At 38.4% G+C, this 21,814-nt stretch overlaps 1 protein-coding gene across 6 annotated transcripts in view; it reads left to right on the forward strand.

Moving 5' to 3' along the window:
* The window catches only part of LOC124114450 (ras-related protein Rab-7L1-like), a 213,495-nt gene that overhangs the window by 38,782 nt on the left and 152,899 nt on the right, over positions 1-21,814 (forward strand). For 4 of the 6 annotated variants that reach the window (XM_048401496.1, XM_048401495.1, XM_048401491.1 and 1 more), the window contains exon 1: positions 6,136-6,274. The exons of 1 other annotated variant lie outside the window; for it this stretch is intronic. The gene's annotated coding sequence lies outside the window, so the exon portion shown is untranslated. One more of the 6 variants, XM_048401493.1, reaches the window with a different exon arrangement.

Consider the following 21,814-nt stretch of genomic DNA (forward strand, 5'->3'; position numbering starts at 1 on the left):
GAGCAGACTATTTCATATATTGTAATAAAATAACACCATGGTGTTTATGGGTATTCCATTGATGAAGACAAGTATTACTCTAGACCTTATTATACGTTTGATAAGTTTGTTGACTGAATATGTATACTCCTCACAAAAAAGGTATAGGAAACCCCATATATTTTATAGGGCAAAGTTGTTAGTAGTGTCACAGAGTGACTTAATCGCACTCTGGACAACGCATTGTTTTAAGAATTATAGCTTCTGAGCTACTTCCCTTTTATACAGTGTTGAGAACATGTCGTTTAGGAAATCTGGACTATTCAATATGATGTAATCCATGCGTAACAGCAGTCAGTTGTACCATTGTCTATCGCGGCATTTCACATTAAGACATTCATAGCCTTAATCCATTTTCCCCGGGGCCGTGTCTGTAATCACATCCATAAGTCCCATGTCCAGGGTGACGCCATTGTCTCTTCGTCTGTCTATTGTTGTCCAATAGTGTATATATATATGTTTACATCTCTACTGTTAGTTAGTCTGGTATTCCGACAGCACCTGTAGGATACGCCTGCTTGCTTGACTTGTAGTAGCTGAGTTGGAATCTCCGCTCGTCATTTTTCTATTAGTAAGTGAATTTGTTTGTTTTATTGCCGACCAAAAAAGTTTGTACTCAACGTATTCTTCGTCTTCAATCTGAGCTGATGACCCCGTCAACATACGCGTTGACGGTAGCATGTAACAATAATCTTTGATAGATATAATCCGAAACTGGTAGCTATTGGACCCATGTTTTCAAATGAAAAAAAATGTGGGTTCTTGTACTCTTACTTTAGGTTCTGAATGTGACACAGGTGTACTGCAACATTGTTCAGGTAAAGCATGATGTTTATAAAATCTCATGCCAGATATTGGGTATATAAAAGCCCACATTCACCATTTGTAAAAACACATCTTTCTGCCATGCCTCCAAGAAGACCTCTGAGTGATTTTGACCTGAGTCGTTGCAAGATGAGGAACGTGTCAAACGGGCTCAATTTATCCTCATCTCCCATTCATAGGTTGTGGGAGACCTCCATGCCAGGGAAGGTTTCAAGAACGACCACGCCCAGGAAGACCCAGGTTGACAGGTGGAGCTGATAGTCTTGAGACGATGCTTTACCACTGCAAGTGCATTTCGCCTAAAACTGCGAGCAGCAACGCCAACAAACGTCAGCGCTGAAGCTGCCAGGAACTGCCTACATGCTGCGAATCTGAGGTCAATACGTTGTTCCACTCCCGTCTTGCCAGGACAGAGTTCCTGTAGCAGCATGGAACAGGCAACAGTGGTCTGAAATCCTCTTCACAGATGAGTTCACGGATTTGTCTGAAATGCAATGACAACAGAATCCACGTTAGCAGACGCCCTTGAGAATGTTTTCTTGACGCCACATAGCGCCAAAACAGAGATTCCGCGGTTGGTTTGTGATGCTCTGGGCTGGGTTCAGCCTGAAACCCTACTGGTATAAGGTATTGATAAGAGATTTGCGGATTCCCTGCTTTGAACAATATTGATCATGGAGCTGTGTTTTAGGATGACGATGCCAGACACCATCGCCCTAGAGTTGTGAGAGACTTCCTTTCTCCCAGCAGCGTGCATGTTATACCGTACCACCTAGTGAACATGTGTGGGATATGCTGGGAAGATGAATCCGCGATAATAACCACAATGTACCGGATCTCCAGGCACTGACCCCTTACTGCAGGCAGAATGGCAATTCATTCCTCAGACATACTTGAAAGCACTGAGAAGATAAATGAGATGTTGATGCCATGAATCTTCGACTGAATTCCAATTTTAACAGTTAAAACAAGTATTGTTGATCAAATTCTGAAAAATAAAAACAACTTACATTGTATATTTCTCTATTGCTTTAAGTATGGGTGTTCCGATACCTTTTGTACATAGAGAAGTTTATTGTTACAGTAGAGTAATTGAACATGTTATGTTTTAGGTAAAGGAACAAGCAGTAGATAATATCTATAAGTTTGACACAGTTAATTACACAGTGCTCTTTAATTCATGGACCGGTATTGTGAAACATTGAAGATGACAATATTTGTGGACTAATACAAGACTAATCAATAACTGTGAATAACTGCGGAAGACAAGACAATAACAATGTAAATAAAGCTTATATATTTACATAACATAATAAATAGAGGTTATCACACGAGTGTGTTTGGGGATGGTAAATATCCTGTAATAGGAATAAAAATTGAATTTAGCGAGCCTCTTTATCATATAATGTCATACTTCAATTCTGTGCTCGAAAGATATCTTGCCATCACTACCAAACATTACCTAAACATTGCAAATGTTCCGGGAATGCGCACGTTAATATATATTACAGCAGAACGTAAAAATAGAGGTGCCGTTTTCGCCCGACAATTAGTAGCCGTTTTCGTCAAATGCGGTGCCGTTTTCGGTCGAGAAATCAGGGCGTTTTGCTGAGGTGCCGTTTTAGCCTGCACCCTCAGATGGATTGGAGGGTTCTTCCAAGGGAATAACTCTTACTCATGATGGACCGATACAATTGTCAACAGCAAATAAAAGCAGATGATTTGTTAAGATTATCAAGCAGGTTCTTTGGGTAGAGTCATGTTGTTGTTTTTCTTTAAAAAATATTCTGTAAAGAGAAAAGAGATTTTTCTTTAGGGCACATCAAATTCAACCTATATAAAGATTGTTAAAAATTTCTCTGTTCACTAAAACATAATACCTGTACAAATGTAGGGGATTTGGAAACAGAACAATGAAAATAATAGTAGAAGCATTTTATAAAATAATAAATACAAGACCATTTTATACAACACCAGCAAAAACCCAGTCAACTTGATATGTTGGTACTCACATCTACTGGAGGAATGTACTTTTAAATTACTAAGATGATGTGGATGATGTACATAAGTAGCATAACTTTTGATGTTAACTGATGAAAAAAAGAAACGTTACCAAACTGAAAGTTGACATGTTTGGTCCAAACCCCAATTGTGTTACAAAATGGTTGAGAATCAATCGCCCAAACACAACCACAACAGTTTGCTGAGTAATGCACGTGCTACATTACTCAGATCAGTGGAACTAGAGTTTGAAGTGAAAATTTTGCTGCACTTGCTGCATGCCAGCCGACAAAGATGGGTTTTTTTTAATAAAAAGAATGATGTACTGTTCACTCACACCCAATGGACAGTGACAAATAACAAGCTAATGGTACTGAAAGAACCAGCCATTGGTATGATACATCAAGAAGCAACGCGTGACCACGTTGCAAGGAGTTTGGGCTGTTGCAGAATGATAGTCATCGTCGCCGTTGATGTAGCTGTCTCAGCACTAGGCCAAAATTGGGCCTTAAAGGGGCACTGATCTAACGCAATTCCCCGGACTGGTTGTTGCCTTTGTTATTGTTTTTTCCCCCGTGAGTACCCGGATGATACGCAACGCAACTGAGCGTGACCAGAGACTGGGCTACCGTCTGCAAGGACAGCTAAATAAACTTGGAGGCTGGAGGCAATATTTGTTTTACGCATTTTTGCATAAACACTGATTTGTTAACCGTGATCTATACAGATTTCGACAAAGGGCGCATGTTAATTAATTTCTTCAGCCTAAACTAACAGACAAAAAGAACGGCGGAGCTCATCGGATGTCGTCATTTGGAAATACCCCAGATGGTTATAGTTAACACTAAAAAAAGTATCCATGCAGTGAAAGCATTTTCGGTTTTCGGATTGCGTAGATAATACGATTACTACTCCCTTGTTGTCATCCACGTTTTCTCGCATAACCCTACACTTGTGTATTTGTCGTCATTCACTTGATGCTCAGTTAATGAATTTATTACAGGTACATTTAGTGGTAGCACCACATAGATTACCTGACAAAGGTTCCCATTTGGCATTTATTGTGTCTGGGGTAATTATTCAATCTAAATCCAGGTTTGAAGTGAGGTGAAGTGTGTGTTATGTAATATGCACGTGGCAGCCCAGCAAGAGGTGAATGATCAGTTGATTTACTTTTTTTGTAAATCAACGGATCGTTCCTAGTCATCAAAGGATTAACAGAAAATACGTTGATTGATTAATCACTGTTATCTTGCACAGTGGATATGTCAAAAGTGAGTGTTTACATGTCTAGGTTTACTAAAACAAAGGGAATACACACATATCCTTGCGTGAAGTGCCGATGTAAAAACAACATACTTTGTTCAAAGGGTGAACTGATAATACGTTGATTGATCATTGTTATCTATCACTCAATGGAATTTTTAGGAACCGTGGACGTTATGAAATTGTTGTCACGTGGGCTTTCTCAGCTGACCCTTGAGACTTGACACTTATGTGAAACACCTGATACAATCCAAGTGATCAGTGGAGAAACGAACACGGGTTATAATATCCCGAAACGATATATATATCTTTTAAAATACGTGATTGTTACAGAGACACGTGACATCGAATAAGTTTCTTTGTACAGCTGCAGACGAATGGGATATTGTTCTTTTGTGTGGATATTCACGGATACATTCCTCGAACAAGGAAGCTGCCTAAAATTTATACACATAAATTTGGTAGGTTGTAATTATGGTATTTGCATTTTGTTTTCCTTCATTTGCTGTAGCATTGAACCGATTCGTCCTTGTTTCTCTACGTCTTGGTTGGGAAATTCTTCAATGCGCGATAGACGTTGTTTTCACAGGTCTTTTCCTTTGTAAGCGTGTATATATTACCGTCAATTTGTAAAATGTGATTCTCTCAGGCAATTTATAAAATGTGTAAATATTTCAGTCATTTTGACTAAAAAATCTGTCCAGATTGATTAAGACGATCAAAAGGGCCTACAAACATCACAACAGATTATTATGTAGGATTAGAAGCCAAACAACATAGAAATGTACTTTTCAACGTAACATTTTCAGTCTCTTGGTGATGACATTAAACATCAAAATGTTTGGACTTCGTTATCATAATAATACAGATGGAAATGTTTTTCAGTCACTTTGTTAAATAACTGAATATTTAGGCGTTGAATAAATTTGAAAATGTTACACATTTTGACATTAAAAAATATACACACTATCAAAAAGCAATGCTCAGGTGAAATATTTACTTTGAGATGCAAGTCAAAATAGTGTAAACGAAAATCGCAAAATTACCAAGCAAGTGACTTATCAAAACTTCGTCACCATTACCGATGCTAACCACAAAGATACATACATTTCCTTATTATCTCCAAAACTGTATTTCATTTTGTTGATCAATGTGACCATACGCCCTCTATATTACTACCCATACAAGTGACTAATGCGCTTACGAATGGCGCAGCAGAGGTCGCGAACTAGTCTAGATTTCTGCTATACATCCGGGTACTCACTGGGAAAAAACAATAAAAAAGGCAACAACCAGTCCCGGGGAATTGCGTTAGATCAGTGCCCCTTTAAATTCTGACTCGGAGTCCATCCTTCCGAAAACGATTACTGATCGTGTGTGTCGACACTCCCCTCAAGCCCGTACTCAACCTGAAGTTTCAGTTACTGCGACAGTTAGGCAAATACATTTTTTTTTTGTTGTTGTTTAACGCCACACTCAGCAATATCCTGCAATATGACGGCGGTCTTTAAATAATCGAGCCTGGCCCAGAGAGGCCACTGTTTGATATAATGAGCATCGATCTACGCAATTGAGATACAATGACATGCATCAACCAAGTCAGCGAGCCTGGCCACCCGATCCCGTTAGTCACCTCTAACGACAAGTCACGACAAGCATGGGTTGCTGAAGACCTATTCTATTCATTAGTCCGTACAAGTGCAATCACACACACACACACACACGCACGCGCGCGCGCGCGCGTCGCTATATATAAGTGTAATAACTTTCAACGCTACGTTGAACCCTCGCCTGGTTGCGAGTTTACTCCATGCAGGGTTGTGACCCACCTGGCACAGTTGCGAGTTGTCACTAGCGGCAGCGATAGTACAGAAAGCTCCGGGACCGGGCTTATCGATGCGAGGCGTAACCTGTACTCGTCTCTTCATATCGCAAGTTGACGACACAGAGAGAGAAGGAAACAAGTCAACAACAGACGAGCAGCGAAGGTGTCATGCGGTGGGGCTTCTATCCGCATTGTTAACTAGGTTACTGTCTTCGGCGACAGATTGCGCGGTTATGTTTATTTTTAGTGTCACACGATCAGGTCGGTTTCACGTGACAGAGCAAAGTGATCATGTGATCGTTAAACTCTTTCCTTAAGGTGAGTGAAGGATTTTACTAATCCAGTACGTCCATGTAAAAATACTGGATCGTGACAGATTCAGAACTTCATTCTATTAATTTGATAACAATCTGATCAGCTTAATGACCTGAAACACAATAAGTGCAACAGCTAGGTGGCGGTGGAGGTGGGACGGTATCAAACTGTTATTACACAGTGTCCGTGGACAGGCATGGGAGAGGGGTACTTATAAAGAGTGACTAACCACTGGCCTACTGGTCAAAACAGAAGCCAGGTTTTGATTTGATTTGTTTGCTGTTTGCTGCCACATTCGGCAATATGCCAGCTACATGAGGGCGCAAATTAAAGGAGCTCGTTATAGGTCAGTAAATAAAAATGTATACCCTCTACATATAAGTTCTCTACTTATATATAGCGGGTTATATATTTTTATATACTAACCAATAATGAGTTCCTGTGTCAGATCTGTCTGTAAATAATCGAGACTGGACCAGACAATCCAGTGATGGACATAAGTTTTTGACCATTGGCAATGGATGATGTTGAGTATTTAAGAAGTAACGTCTCTCTTCCGTGAAAGTTCATGTAAAATGAAATACAAAATACTTGGGTCACAACTAATTATGAAAGCCAAAGGGAAAAATGTTCTTGTAATAGGGGCACTATGCTAGCTGTTGCTTTTAGCCTCCGTCTGAACTGCACGGACAGCAGTGTGGGATGAGTAAGCTTGTAACCATACACTTTGTTACAATAAGATACATATCTTGATAGAAACATTTTACGATTCATGACAATTCACAACTTAAAGGGGCACTGATCTACCGGACTGGTTGTTGCCTTTGTTATTGTTTTTCCCCCGTGAGTACCCGGATGATACGCAACGCAACTGAGCGTGACCAGAGACTGGGGTACCGTCTGCAAGGACAGCTAAATAATCTTGGAGGCTGGAGGCAATATTTGTTTTACGCATTTTTGAACACTGATTGGTTTACAGTGATCTATAAAGATTTCGACAAAGGGCGCATGTTAATTCATTTCTTCAGCCTAAACAAACAGACAAAAAGAACGGCGGAGCTCATCGGATGTCGTCATTTGGAAATACCCCAGATGGTTATAGTTTAATACTAAAAACAGTATCCATGCAGTGAAAGCATTTTCGGATTTCGGCTTGCGTCGATAATACGATTACTACTCCCTTGTTGTCATCCACGTTTTCTCGTATAACCTTACACTTGTGTATTTGTCGTCATTCACTTGATGCTCAGTTAATGAATTTATTACAGGTACAGTTAGTGGTAGCACCACTTATATTACCTGACAAAGGTTCCCATTTGGCATTTATTGTGTCCGGGGTAATTATTCAATCTAAATCCAGGTTTGAAGGGAGGTGAAATGTGTGTTATGTAATATGCACGTGGCAGCCCAGCAAGAGATGAATGATCAGTTGATTTACTTTTTTTTGTAAATCAACGGATCGTTCCTAGTCATCAAAGGATTAACAGAAAATACGTTGATTGATTAATCACTGTTATCTTGCACAGTGGATATGTCAAGAGTGAGTGTTTACATGTCTAGGTTTACTAAAACAAAGGGAATACACTCATATCATGGCGCGAAGTGCCGATGTAAAAACAACATACTTTGTTCAAAGGGTTAACTGATAATACGTTGATTGATTGATCATTGTTATCTATCACTCAATGGAATTTTTAGAAACCGTGGACGCTATGAAAATAGTTGTCACGTGGGCTTTCTCAGCCGACCATTGAGACTTGACACCTATGTAAAACACCTGAAACAATCCAAGCGATCAGTTGAGAAACGAACACGGGTTATAATATCCCGAAACGATATATATCTATTAAAATATTTGATTGTTACTGAGACACGTGACATCGAATAAGTTTCTTTGTACAGCTGCAGACGAGTGGGATATTGTTCCTTTGTGTGGATATTCACGGATACATTCCTTGAACAAGGAAGCTGCCTAAAACTTATACACATAAATTTGGTAGGTTGTAATTATGATATCTGCATTTTGTTTTCCTTCATTTGAACCGATTCGTTCTTGTTTCTCTACGTCTTGGTTGGGAAATTCTTCAATCCGCGATAGTCGTTGTTGTCACAGGTCTTTTCCTTTGTAAGCGTGTATATATTACCGTCAATTTGTAAAATGTGATTCTCTCAGGCAATTTATAAAATGTGTAAATATTTCAGTCATTTTGACTAAAAAATCTGTCCAGATTGATCAAGACGATCAAAAGGGCCTAAAAACATCACAACAGATTATTATGTAGGATTAAAAGCCAAACAACTTAGAAATGTACTTTTCAACGTTACATTTTCAGTCTCTTGGTGATGACATTAAACATCAAAATGTTTGGAATTCGTTGTCATAATAATACAGATGGAAATGTTTTTCAGTCACTTTGTAAAATAATTGAATATTTAGACGTTTAATAAATAACGTAAATAAATAAATTACACATTTGACAGTAAAAAAATATACACACTATAAAAAAAAGCATATGCTCAGGTGAAATATATACTTTGTGTTGCAAGTCAAAATAGTGTAAACAAAAATCGCAAAATTACCAAGCAAGTAACTCATCAAAACTTCGTCACCATTACCGATGCTAACCACAAAGATACATACATTTCCTTATTATCTCGAAAACTGTATTTCATTTTGTTGATCAATGTGGCCATACGCCCTTATTACTACCCATAAAAGTGACTAATGCGCTTACGAATGGCACAGCAGAGGTCGCGAACTAGTCTAGATTTCTGCTATACATCCGGGTACTCACTGGGAAAAAACAATAACAAAGGCAACAACCAGTCCCGGGGAATTGCGTTAGATCAGTGCCCCTTTAAAGTTAAACATATATTTTTGGGGAATATTCCAGTTATCTGCACCAGACAATCCTGTGATTGACATCATGAGCACTGCTCTACACAATTTGGATTTGTAACACAGCATGCATGTGTGTGTGTGTGTGTGTGTGTTTATGTATTATGCAATTCTATTTTCTGCTTGTCACTACAAATAATCATAGTTGAAGAAGTGTATTCAACTTTCTTGTCAGATTGCCGGAACACAGTGCCCAATTCTAGGGGAATGTCTTCACAGGACAAAACTCTTGCTCTCCTTTAACATCCAGTGTTGATATTGTCGTAGCAGCTGGTCATTGCGAATCTCCTACCATATTTAATTCCAGGATTAGATCTTGTCGTTCATGCCTTGCGGGTGGATAGTTTTCAGATCAAAAATCTATTTAAGTTCAATGGATCGGCGTCTAGCCATGCTCTGGTCTGAGTCAGTGTCTGTTTTAAGCTGTTGTATGATTTGATAGTGTAGGTCTCTGGTGTCCCACAGAATTAAAGTGTTTGGCGACAGGTTTGTCCTTTTGGTGGTTGATATTGGCAAAGTGTTCTTTGAGTCTAATGCAGAAGTGTCGTTTTGTTTCACCTACATATTGTTTACCACATTTGGAGCAGGTTAAAAGATAGATCATGTTTCTACTTTTACATGTGAAATGTGTTTGGCAGTTGTATTTTTTGCCTGTTATATGGCTACTGAAGGTGTTAACTGACTTGCTATTCACGCATATTTTACATGATTGTTTGTGACAGTTGTCATCCAGGTTGGTGACAGTTCGCCCACTGATTTGTGGTTTGAGTGGTGGATATGTGATTGCCGCTTTCATGACGATGTCTCTAAGTGTGTGGTTCTTTCTATATGCTGCAATGTGTGGCACTCGGAACGTGTCAGTGCAGGTATCTGACCCTTCAAGTAGGTGCCAGGAGTTTTTAATCACAGCTGAACTGAAGCTGAAGAGTGCAGTAGGGTTATAATCTGTGATAAAGGTCACCAGTTTAGTGTCTTTTGAGGGTGTCTGTTTTTGTAATAAGAGGGCTGTTCTCTCTTTAGCATTTGCTCTCATTTTATTATCCATGAGAATTGTTTTAGGGTATGAAAATACTTTACTAGATTGTTGCTGTGGAACTTATATTGTGAATGCGAGCTGCATATCTTTTTGAGTCAAAGATATTGGCTGTATGGTCATTTGACTTTAATGTGACGTGGGTGACAAGAAGTGTATAGCAGAAGAGAGTGTGTATCCGTGGGGTTACAATATAGGTCAAATTCCAGTTTATTTGTTTTCTGGTTAAAGATGACCCATGTGTCCACCCCTAGAAAATTCGGCAGTGAATTTAATGGTGGGATGTAATTTATTGATTTCTCTGATGAAAGATTCTTATATGGTGAGACCCAGTGTCCAGATGAGGAAAATGTCATCAATGAATCTGATGTATAGATTTGGGGTATCATTGGTTCTTTTGAGAAGTTTTTCTTCTAATTCTCTCATAAATATGTTTGCATAGGATGGGGCTAGTTTAGTGCCTATAGCTGTGCCTCCTATTTGTTCAAAGTGTAGGATAGTAAACTAGTGGGGCTGATAGACCAGTTTGGTTTGAAACGACTAATAGTAGGACTGGAACGGGTAACTAGGGTACTTGGGTCGGGGGGGTCCTGAGTAGGAACCGGGTACCCACAGGACTACCCGGACCCATGGTTGGTGGTTACACTACAAGTCGGTAATGTTCACATTTCTTTCTGACACTGCACACATTCCCTTTGACTTGTAAATGTTTGAGTAAAGATAAAGCTTCAGTCAACTTCAGTGAACGCATCTGATTGTTTGATACATTTATCTAAATAGTTTTAGCCAAGGCTGCGGTAAAACAATTACCAATCAGACATTTTGTTCCCTACTCTTGAGACTTGCAGTGGGTACCCAGGTAGCAAATTTGGACTTGTCCTAGCCCTATCTAATAGAGGCTTTCTTTTTTGGTATATTGGTGTAAAGGGATGTGACATCCATAGTGACGAGGATGATGTCGCTGTTTGGTGGCAGGTTGAAGTTACGTAGTCTGGATAAAGTGGGTGGTGTCCCTAATGTAGCTTGGATAATCTTTGACGAACTCTATTATGTGTTCATCAGTGAAGCTGCTATTCAGTTCAGTGGTGGTGCCATTTCCGCTTATGAATATAATAGGGCTTTTAAGGATTTTAGGCAGGAGGTAGAACCGAAACTAGTCACTTGAGATTACTTTTGGGTCTTAGCTCAAACCCAAAACTTATCTATGAGAAATGGGAACTGATCTACAAACATGACAAAGATTGCACTACCTTGGTTTGTTTGTCATCTGTCAAGCTCATTAAAATGTGATGTTAGCAAACCGGAAGTGACATAAACACTAGCATGGAAGTATTATCAGAATGACATCTCTATTTGTAATATTGCTATGAGATGACATGATTTCTTGGTGTAATGGAACCCCAAAAGTATTGTTACTGTTGCGTTGTATGAGTGTTCCGCTGGCTTTTGAAACTGCCAGTCTTTGTGGACTGGCAACTCTAAAAATTACCAGTCCCCCCGCTAATTTTTGCCAGTCCCAACTTTCAACAAATAAAAAAATGTATGAAAATTATTTGGTTTTAATTCTTTCAACATCATGTACAGTGCATGGATGTCATCCCTGAAGTAACTTAGATCTTTATGTCATTCACACGAACTTCAGTCACAATTTTCTGTCCTTTTTAAAAAATATTTTGAGACGAAGTCGCTACAAATGGATATTTAACCTAGAAATAGACCTGTCGAAACCCTGATGGTAACAGACAAGCTGACTTTGTTCGAAAAATGCACTTATGTGAATATCACCAATGTTTTGTTCTACAACAAAGATTTATAAGGTACTTTATTTGTTGGTCCACAGGGACTGGCAGTTACGTGAATTACCGGTTATTACCTAACTTTACTGGTAAAAAGGTAACTACCGGAAAACGGGAACACTGGTTGTATGTTGTGTAGAATTGTGTTTATGTTATCAGGTTCATTCTCCCATCTCTGGGATTCAGGCATCCTCAATGGAAAGGTTGTACAAAATAATATGTTTTTGTGTACCTATTAACAAAACCGTCTGTTTAATAAAGCTAGGAAAAGAACATGCTTTTCGGGCATTGTCTTATCACTTTATATCCTGCAGATCAGTCATTTTCACTGGAAATAACAAAATAATTTTTTCAAATTTCCCTCGTCATGTCAGGTGAGACTGAGCTGACCAGTCCTGGCTTTATCACCGAATCTTGAGCTCAAGGCAGGGTAACAACAAGTAACAACTGTACCATCTTGTATCATCTTTTGGTACGACATGGCCAGAGATATAAATCACATGTCTATATGTAGGTGTGACTTTACTGCTCTAGGCAGGGTAACAACAAGTACCATCTTGTATCATCTTTTGGTATGACATGGCCAGAGAATTAAATCACATGTCTACCTGTCGGTGGGACTTACTGCTTTAGGCAGGGTAACAAAAAGTACGATCTTTTATCATATAATGGGAAGGTTTCTCGGCAGGATAAAGACAAAGGATAAAAACGATATCCGTTGGGGTCATATGTGGATAGAGATGCAAATATAGATAGATACTACTTTCAGTGTTTATAAACAAACATGGCGTCGCCCCTGTCATTCGGCAATCGAGTCAGAATTAACCATCGGGAATCTGGATAAACTACAGAGGTAATTGCTATCATTATCAAAAGAACAGGCTAATATACTTAAAATCAGTGTCTAGCTGTGACGTAGCTAAGGCATTTTATAAGTTTTGGCAACTTTGGAAATATAAATTTCGAAACAATTTTGCAAAGGCACTAGGCCTAGCCAAGCAGGATCAGTAGCCATATCTGTGCTTGTAGACCTCTGCGACTTGAAACCTTTTCCACAAATTAAAATAGTTGGATTTGGCCGAAATATGTTTGAATTGTTACCTTGTTTCGTTTTGTCGCTGTGTGTACATCTGATTGCACTTTTTAACGTTATGACAGGACAGGCCGACTGTCAGCAGCGTCTGAACGTGGCCGTGACGTCTCATAGACTAGGGTTAGAGTAGCTTCCCTTTGACAAAGGGCAGTTACTCTAGCGGACAGACCGATGGATTGCCGCTAAATGCAAGTAAAAACAATTGCTGTTTTGTGTATATGTTGCTGCACCACTGTATAAGAAACAGATTTCAGTTGGAACTATATTGGCTACTGTCACTGTCCGACTGACACATCACTTACCCTGTGACGTAATAAATATTAATGCGCGCATTCCAGGAAAACTTGCAATGTTTAGGTAATGTTTGTGAGAGATTTTCAAGCACAAAATTAAAGAATGATATTATATAATAAAGAGGTTATCAAGCTTGTGTGTTTGGGGATGGTAAATATCCTGTATTAGGAATAAACACTATGTATTTATCTGGCCAAGGCTCGCTAAATACAATGTTTATTCCTAATGCAGGATATTTACCATCCACAAACACACAAGCGTGATAACCTCTATGTATCATCTTTTGGTTAGACATGGCCAGAGAATTAAATCACATATCTACATGTATGTGGGACTTACTGCTATAGGCAGGGTAACAACAAGTACTATCTTGTATCATCTTTTAGTATGACATGGCCAGAAAATTAAATCACATGTCTACATATATGTGGGACTTCTGCTACAGGCAGGGTAACAACAAGTACCGTATTGTATCATATTTTGGTATGACATGGCCAGAGAATTAAATCACATGTCTATATGTAGGTGTGACTTACTACTCTAGGCTGGGTAACAACAAATATCATCTTGTATCAGGGGCGGTCAGGTAGCCTAGTGGTTAAAGGTTTCGCTCGTCACGCCGAAGACCTGGGTACGATTCCCAACATGGGTACAATGCGTGAAGCCCATTTCTGGTGTGATATTGCTGGAATATAGCTTAAAGCGGCATAAAACCATATTCCCTCACTCCCATCTTGTATAATCTTTTGGTATGACATGGCCAGAGAATTAAATCACATATCTACATGTATGTGGGACTTACTGCTTATAGGCAGAGTTACAACAAGTACTATCTTGTATTATCTTTTGGTATGACATGGCCAGAGAATTAAATCACATGTCTACATATATGTGGGACTTACTGCTACAGGCAGGGTAACAACAAGTACCATGTTGTATCACCTTTTGGTATGACAAGGCCAGAGAATTAAATCACATGTCTATTTGTAGGTGTGACTTACTACTCTAGGCTGGGTAACAACAAGTACCATCTTGTATCAGGGGAGGTCAGGTAGCCTAGTGGTTAAAGGTTTCGCTCGTCACGCCAAAGACCTGGGTTCGATTCCCGACATGGGTACAATATGTCAAGCCAATTTCTGGTGTCCCCCGCCGTGATATTGCTGGAATATTGCTAAACGCGGCATAAAACCATATTCACTCACTCCCATCTTGTATCATCTTTTGGTATGACATGGCCAGAGAATTAAATCACATGTCTACATGTATGTGGGACTTACTTCTATAGGCAGGTTAACAACAAGTACTATCTTGTATCATCTTTTGGTATGACATGGCCAGAGAATTAAATCACATGTCTACATGTATGTGGGACTTACTTCTATAGGCAGGTTAACAACAAGTACTATCTTGTATAATCTTTTGATATGACATGGCCAGAGAATTAAATCACATGTCTACATGTATGTGGGACTTACTGCTATAGGCAGGGTAACAACAAGTAATGTCTTGTATCATCTTTTGGTATGACATGGCCAGAGAATTAAATCACATGTCTACATGTATGTGGGACTTACTTCTCTAGGCTGGGTAACAACAAGTACTATCTTATATCATCTTTTGGTATGACAAGGCCAGAGAATTAAATCACATGTCTACATGTATGTGGGACTTACTGCTATAGGCAGGTTAACAACAAGTACTATCTTGTATCATCTTTTGGTATGACAAGGCCAGAGAATTAAATCACATGTCTACATGTATGTGGGACTTACTGCTTTAATGGGCATTCACACTGTACAACTAGTTGTATACAATTTGTTGCATGCAAAACATTGCATCGTGTGAACGGGCAAGTCGGTCCAACTTTTGACGTAAGCAATTTGTTGGACGCGAGTTGTACGAAATAGGACATGCTCTATTTTCATGCGACAAGTTGTATGAACACAGCCAATCAAAACACGTATGAAAATCATGTGACATTTACACGTCAATTTGTAAACCAAAATGGCGACGCCGATTCACGTCGGTAACTCCTGTTTTTCGGTATCCTAAGTGTCACCACTCAATAAAGGACCTATGAAAAGTAGGTACGTAGAATACCACTGTACCAAATTATATATTTTGACATTTGCATCGGTCTAGTTCTCCTGGTTTAACTGTTCATGGTGTTATTTGAAACGACAGGCTATGTGACTGTACACTGAAAGTGTAGACCAAGATGAGATTAGGTCCATTATACGTTTATAAAACTTAAAATACATCATACACACAAATACATGTCACAGTTTTAGATTCTGTGGGAAAGTATCTATAATATGATGCCATTAACAACTATTTTAGCCAAAGCATATGTATCACTAACGACATCTGCCATTTTTCGCATTTTACCAATTCACTGTTCTAAATGTGATTATTTATTCAAATAATGTATAGCTACATGAGAAGTTCCATTACAAAACCATTGGGTGTCTGCTCTTTGTCAAAACACCAATCATCATTCCGAAAAGACTCCCATACCCCTATATTCTTTTTCGAAACATAAAAACTCTGGACCGAACCTCCATGTTGGATAGCGTTGCAAAATCACAGTTCTTTTCGCGTCAGGCGAGATGCCTGTCACATCACATGTATTTCACACTCAGCTACGATACATACATCCCTGAATTCATCATACCATTAACAATCAATTGACATTTTGTCTAAGTCACTAATACAAACGGTCCAAATGAAATCAACCGCAATATTCAAGTGTGAAACCAAACCCTGTGCTCTGAAACCTACCAGTGGGCCTTCTCATTTAAAATGTAAACAAAGCAAACTTCTAGTTTTGCTGAACATTTTCTACTATTCCAAGAGATTCGGTCGTCAATTTGTTGCATACATTAGCTCAGATTATTACGAATATGCATGGGTTGATAATCGTTGCAAGAATAGAGGAATTAATAATTACAGTCCAGATACTTATTTGGAAAAGTCAACAGAAATCGTTCAACGTGCCGCCATGATTGACGCAAAATCACACACACTGACGACGGTATTGGTCTGCCTTTCCACGTTGTATCAAGGCGAGAATGGAAACATAATAACAAATAGAACTTGTTGATTTCAGATTGATTCTGATTACTTAACTTACATGACTCATTTATGTATAGATCCCAGCATCACGGTAAAACCTACTCCAAACATTCCGCGTACTGCTATCAGTGAACTCGCTATGTTATGACGGGATAGTGATGTCATATTAGCATACGTCAGCATCAACATCGTTGTACATATTTGTTATTTTCTTTGAGGTGCGGGTGAACTAGTACACAACGCATTCAGTTCATGAAGTAGTTTACTGTTTCAATCTTGAATTATAATTTGAATATCTCTTCAATATCGTCTCACCCAGTAAAATAATGCACGGCTGCAAAATGGGTACATGTATGCAGTACTGTTACTAATATAATCTAACATCCCATAAAATTAATGAAAAACATAATAATCAGCTGTTTGTTTGATCATAGAAATTGACATTCATCGTGTTATTCTTCCCATAAGATGCTATGTGAATGTAACACACTGCAACATATACATATTTCCTTTGGAGAATTGTGAAATATTCATTGTGGCAAATTTATATAGATAGGTAAAATAAAACATGCACTTCATTTCTTAAATTAAAGTAAATGTATACCTGAAGTAAATTTGTCACGTTATATTTTTATTAATGTATAACTCATGTTTGGACAACTACTTGACCATGTTGACTTGCATTTGAATTTTATCGTTTAATTGGCGGAACATTGACAGCTAAAGATTGCATCAGGTGCGCGCTTCAAAATAGGGGCCGACCATTTGAGATTCCAGGGTGGAGGTGGGTCATGGTCTTTTGGGGTTTGGGTGTACGTTGCCCAATAAAGCCCAACATTCTGTTCTTTTTATCAAAATTTTCTATACTATAACCGAATATAAGTGGTAATATACTGTTACTTTTTTTGTGTTACCAATTTCAACTTTTCTTATAAATTGGGAAATAAGCTAAAAGTGCCTGGTTTCAACTGGCCAAAGGGCACTTTCAGGATTTTTATAGTTCATTCTTCTATATTATAACAAAATCTGAAATATGTCTTCAGGACATTTTGGATGACAATCATTCAATGTCCCAGAAAAGGAACCGATGCGGTTATTAAAATCGATAGCTGTGTGGGAACTTTGTAGATACACATAAACAAAAAGAAACTAGAATGTATTGTCCTGAGTACGTTTTCGTATCCAAAGGGTCACGTTATACATTTAATTTTCAATCATGGAAAAAAATAATTCAATAATATACAAGTCCGTTAAATTGCAAAGTCAGAGGTTGGTCCAGTACCGCGCGACCGCAATTCTCACACAGCGTTGATTTTTCAAAGCGATGCGTCTGAACATTAACTCGGCAACCAAGATTCCAGCGATAATGTAGTGAATCACAAGTTTTTGTCAGAGATCTCGCGAGACCCGAGTTGTATGCAACTCGCCGCTGTGTGAATGCCGAGTTGTATACAACTTCAGTTCGTGCAACTAATTGCATACAACAAGTTGTATACAACTAGTTGTACCATGTGAATGCCCCTTTAGACTGGGTAACAACAAGTACTATCTTGTATCATCTTATGATATGACATGGCCAGAGAATTAAATCACATATATACATGTATGTGGGACTTACCGCTATAGATGAGTTGCAGCAGACTTGCTGTTCCGCCTCCGGTCGCGCATGCGCATCGTGCGTGCGGCAAAAGAACACGGAAGTGAACCGCTCTGTCAAGGTCAGAGCTGTCAAACTTCGCACTGCCGTATTTACGTTCCGTGTTTACACAGTTATCATGAGTGCCTACTACAAACATCTTTGTGCTGTAGACAAGCTTCGTTACGAAGAAAAACTAAATTTACTTGGATTTTCACTAGATTGGGAACCATATATAATAAATAAGAACTGGATTGATGACGTTTCCCAGTGGCCAAAATTGCAGTTTGGCGACCTGTACGCTTATCTCGCCTGGTCCTTTTACCACAAAGAGTTTGCGATGTTTTCGTTCACTTGAGGCCTATACTTTTTTTTAAAGTGGATGGGTTCATACGTGTCTCATCAGGTACAACTCTTCACAGACCAAGTGAATAATTAAGGTAAGTCATCAATGTTAATATTTTTATCTGAACATGCATTATATTATCTTTACGGTCGTGGCATGTAATTCTGTGCGGCGCCATAGTATGTGTTTTCCATGGTCAGTGTACTCTTAATCCATAGTTTGTGTGTAAAAAAGAATAAGATCTTATAATTTAGAAACCACTGAATATCAAATATTATAATCAACCAATCGCATGAGAGTCTGTGACAGCAATATATATATATATATTAAATGTTGATTGATTTTCCAGGCCAAGGTTCACAGATCCCAAGCTGTGACAGAGAAGCCCCATGAAGCATGGGTTGGTCTGGATAAGAGCAGCAGGGTGGAGTGTGCACACTGTACATGCATGGCAGGGTATTAGATTTATTTATTTAATAAATATTTCTGTAAATAGGTTTTCTTTCAAATATGATCATCTGTTGTGGTAAATAAATCCCATTGTACTCAATTTCATATATTTCAGAAAAAAAATAGTAAATTAATTGTTCACAGTTTATTTAAAAGTTTGTTCAAATTCAGATTGGGTGAAGTCTGTTCACATGTTGCTGGTATCCTATTTAAAGTGGAGGCCTGTGTTTGATTTGAGTGCAACAAAGTTTCCTGTACGTCCATGCCCTGTTCCTGGAATCAGACATTCACAAAGAAGGTAACATGCAAAATATGGAAATTGAAAGAACAAAATATTGGTGTTGATTTTAAACCAAAGTATGTCCCATATTCCTTTATAATGTTTTAAACAAATTGGTAATGGAAGTTGAGAACTATTTCATTGTTGAATTACATTAATGACTTATAAAACATCATTTAGAAAATGTGCAAGTGTGTGTTAGTGGTTTAAATATCAGGCTGATTTGTATTTTTCATAAAGACAGACAAGTTTGAAAACATGTCAGTATTTTAAAACTGTGTAATGTGATTTTTTAACTTTAATGTGAAATTCATTTTAGCAACTGAATTTGAATATTTTTTCAGGTTGAACCAGCTATGGTGGCAGACATAAACTTCTCCAAAGTCAAGAAGGTGCACTTGGCACCACCTCTGGCCCAGAGACAACCAGTTAAATTTGCAGATAGTTCTAGTCTTTTAGTAAAGTTGAGAAAAAGTGTACCTTCCGCAGCCATATTTACCATTACTAACCCTGTTATTACCGACTGGTCCCAGGAGGAACATGCCCAACTTCCTTCTCCACTATCACTTTTGTTTGATGAGAAATATAAACATTCGACTGAGGATGAGTTGAAATGTAAATGTGAGAATGTTTTTTCTGATGAGTTAATGATAACCCAACAGGAAGCTGCAGTGTTGGAGAAAGAAACCATCTGTCAGAGTGGATCAGCTACCTGGTTTGAGTACAGAATAGGACGTTTAACTGCCTCTAATTTTGGTAGTATTTATCATTGTCAGTGTAAACCCAGTCAGGTTTCATTATTGAAAAAGATAATGCAATACGATCAAACTACTGACTCTGACAGTAATAAACATAACCAAGCTAGTGTGTATGCTCCCTGTGGGTGGGGTTTGGACCATGAAAAAGACGCTCTTGATCAATATAAAACTATTATGATGTCTGGTCATACCAACCTTGTCTTACAGAAATCCGGTTTTGTCATCAACCCAGATTTCCCCCACTTAGGTGCTACACCTGACTCATTTTGTGACATGTGACTGTTGTGGTAAGGGTCTTGTGGAGGTTAAGTGTCTCTTTAAATACAGAGACCAGCATCCTTGTGAAATTTGTGATAATCAGTTCTATCTAAAACCTCATGTAAAATATGTATAAACTCTCTTCAAACTAGCCACAATTATTATCATCAGGTGCAAGGCCAGTTACATGTCTGTGATATGAATTATTGTAACTTTGTTGTCTGGTCCAGAAAGGGTATCCATATTGAACGTGTCATAAAAGACACTACATTTTGGAACTCATTAAAAGTGAAATTAGATTTCTACTTTTTGAGAATTGTTTTACCTGAACTACTGACTAGAGCACATGACCATAAAATGAACCATGCTCACCCAGTATCCAGAGAAAGGCGTCACTGCATAAAGTATGAATAATACAATACAATGTATGTACATCAATGCTTGTCGTAAGAGGCGACTAACAGGGATCGAGTGGTCAGGCATGCTGATGTGTTTGAACTATGTCATCGTATCCCAATTGCGTGGATAGATGCTCATGATGTCAATCACTGGATTGTCTGGTCCAGACTAAATTATTTACAGACCGCCGTCATATAGCTGGAATATTCCTGATCGCAGAGTTAAACAACAAACAAACAAATGTACATAAATGCATTTTTAATGTTGCTGTCCATTTATGGTACCCTACAATTGAATTAAATCTAAAACTTCATCAATCAATTCTTTTTCATTTGACTGCCAATATCCCCAGTCTTCATAATGTTCAGTTGTTCATGAACTTATTGTTACACATCACACATCAATACTTGTGTTTGTAAGCACTTAAGTTGTAGCACTTGTGTGGAAAGAGTGATATTCAGCAGATATATACATCTCATTTCTTAGTTTGTTTATATGTGATAAACAATTATAATAATAATATGCTATTTATATTGCACATATTTCCACACCACTCAGGGGCATGCTCAAATCGCTATTACCCCGGTCACTGGGTCAATGTGCACTCAAGAATCATTCTCAGCTCCCTGGGGAGTATACAACCCAAGCTGCCTTTTTGGCAATAGAAGGTAAACAACCACCATTGCCATCTCATCGTACCGGGTAACCATTCACTGCTATATGAAGAGAGGCACATTTCAAACAAAGTCACTTGCCTAAGGAGACGCCACACATATTACATGTGCTTCAGTTGCTATATGGCTGGCTGGAATAATGCTGATGCGACGTTAAATTTTATCTCACTCACTCACATGTGCTTCAGTGCGTATATAATTCACCTGTCATGATATGTAAATTTTTAAGACAAAAAGCTGAATATATCTGTACATGAATAAATCTTGATAACATCAACAGTTCCTTTTTTTTTGTATCAAAAAGTGTTTACCGTGTACCGGTAATTTAAAATCTACTTGTTCAAAATTAACTTAGCAGAACAAGGATATTGAACATAGCAATAGTACTAGGATCAATTAAGTTGTCCACTACTCAGCACAACTTCATTACCAATTCTTATGTTATATACATCAGGTATACCATGTAGACCACTATTCTAGTATTGGAGGACACAGGTTCACAAGAGCTGCACATACTTGGACCATCATTCCAACAGTGGTCTCTGCTGTAGT

This window comes from Haliotis rufescens, unplaced genomic scaffold, assembly GCF_023055435.1.
Source record: "Haliotis rufescens isolate VD_foot unplaced genomic scaffold, xgHalRufe1.0.p SCAF_22, whole genome shotgun sequence".
NCBI lineage: Eukaryota > Metazoa > Mollusca > Gastropoda > Lepetellida > Haliotidae > Haliotis > Haliotis rufescens.